Source organism: Echinops telfairi, unplaced genomic scaffold (assembly GCF_000313985.2).
Source record: "Echinops telfairi isolate 266 unplaced genomic scaffold, ASM31398v2 ScPeMD7_70;HRSCAF=299, whole genome shotgun sequence".
Taxonomy (NCBI): Eukaryota; Metazoa; Chordata; class Mammalia; order Afrosoricida; family Tenrecidae; genus Echinops; species Echinops telfairi.
Genome location: NW_022103968.1, coordinates 58,367,585 through 58,369,995, shown reverse-complemented (window position 1 = coordinate 58,369,995; position 2,411 = coordinate 58,367,585).

Sequence of the window (2,411 nt, the reverse complement as noted above, 5' to 3'; positions counted from 1 at the left end):
CTACATCAGAGTAGCAATCGAGATTTTTTCCTGGAATGCATGTGGTTTAAGTAGAACTTCAAGGTAGAAGTTGATATTTGTGCTCAATTTGAGCATAAATATCAAGGTAATGCCAAGACTGAAGAGTCTTCCTCATTCTCCTCCTCAGTGTTAGAGTACAAAAGAAACGGAAAATTCCAAATATAAGCTGAGGAGACTAGCTATTAAGTCTCAAAGAGGACAAAGAAAAGACAAAGGCACATCATCCTGTTGGAGGAGTCCGTCAGTAGGAGGTCATAATGATAGCCAAGGGCTTACAGAGAGGTGACATCTTAAATGGGACACGGGGATGCAAAGGACATTGTCATCGTCGCTGGTGGAACTACAGAAGCAGGACAATGCCACCCCTACGCCTCCAGGGCTCATCAATATTATACCAAACAGAAGACTTGATTTAAGACCCTCCAACAAAGGCAATCGGGGTATATGACTGATGGCCACATGCCTCTAGCACCCACTTCTCATTAAGGGGACACTCAGACATAATTCCGAAGGGTCAAGGAACTGGCTAGGGAAGTGCTAGCACTCTGCTTTCTAACGCACTCTCCATGAGTTCAAGCTCATGCACACTCCTGGTAAAATGGTCAGAAAGAAGTCAGTGGAGGCTGAATCCACTTGGAGAGTCAACGTGGATTTGGGACTTCCCTGTAATTATACCCTTCTTTGAAAACCTACTAGTTGGAATTTCATCTGTAATATAAATTGAAAGGAAAAAAGGTCCATTTCCTATATCCCTTTTCAAAAGCTGATGTTATCTAACCCTTCTGCATGCTTTGCTCTGTTTAAAGGGAACTGGCTTACCTGCTGTGTGCCTCTTAGTGTTTTGACACTTGATATTTGAACCTTTCCTTAGGTAGAATCAACTAGATTTTACTCTAGACCCGGTTTGTTGCCAAGGCCATACACAAATACAATTCTGTGTTTGGGATACTCATCTGATGCATGTCCATGAGGCGCCATTGACTCTTGATTAGGCTGTGAGAAATGAATCTGCCCGTGACTTTCCTGAGAGAGGAGCAGAGACACGCTGAAGAAAGAAGGTGACTTAACATGGACCATCAGTCAGACCCAGCACATGTCTTCCTCGGTGAGACTGTGGAATTCACCAAGCTACACACTTTGTGTGGAATGTCACCAAGCTACACATTACAGTGCAACACATTTTGCAGTCAGGCCAGAACGAATGCAAGACAGTCAGAGTGGTTGGCTGGAGCTGGCTTGTAGAAGTGGGCTGTGCGGATTCCTGAAGCTGAGCCCACAGAAGTTGGCTTCTTGATTTCGACCATGTTTGGAGCATATATTCAAGGAAATCTGCCATGGCTACAACTCGCTGCTTTCAGTTCTTCTTTTTTTTCCCCTTCCCTAGAAGGCCTTTATTGTACCCTTCCTAACACATCATTGGGCCAATGGCCTTACAATGTTGATTATGTTTGTTTATTCAGGATGGTGTGGGTTTCTAAAGTGAACTACCAGCATCAGCATTTTTGGGGAGCTCATTAGAAATGCAAATTATTGGTCCCCCACTAACCTACTGAATCAGAAACTCTGGGGAGGTGGCTTAGCAATCTGTGTTTTAACAAGTCCCCATTAACAAGATTCACTCGCTGTGAAGCTGATAGATGTTGAAGTGTGAGAACCACAGCTATAGGGGCTAATTGATTGAGAAAGAATAAGCTATGTTTAATTAACTGTGTGCCGACTATAATTGAATGATTAATTATCTTATATTTGTCCCATTGCTCTTATCAAGTCTTCAGAGGATACATGCTAAATGAAACTGCTATTTATAATACCCACGGGGGTTGGTCGGGGGTCGGGGCTGGATGTATCAAAGCTGTGTCATTTCTAGAGTTCATAATAGATGGAAGCATGGTGCTGCCGGTGTTGCTATTGTTGTTGTTAGGTGCTATCAAGACACATAGCAATCCTATGTGCAACAGACATACTGCCTAATGCTGTGCTGCCAACTACAAACCCAAACCCACTACCATCAAGTTTCATAGCTCAATATCAGAAGCTCACTTCTTCAAAAAGCAATACCAAGAAAAAAGTGATATGGGCATAAATGGCTACTGGACTACCATCTTATGTGTCAAAATCAGGACTTTGAACAGGCTCATTCTGGCTTGATCCCCTCCTGGGAATTTTCATTTCCTCCCCAAAGATAATGAATCAGGGTACAAATACCAAGTCTCAACAGGGAGTTAAAGCAAATAAGCTGATTTGAGGGTGCCCTGATTAAAAAAAAACGAAAACAAAAAATCAGATGGCTGAGCTCCACCCCTAAACGATTCAATTCAGGAGGCTTGGGGTGGGACTTGATACTCTTTATTTCTAACCAAATTCCTAGGTGATATGGTTGCTGTGGGTCT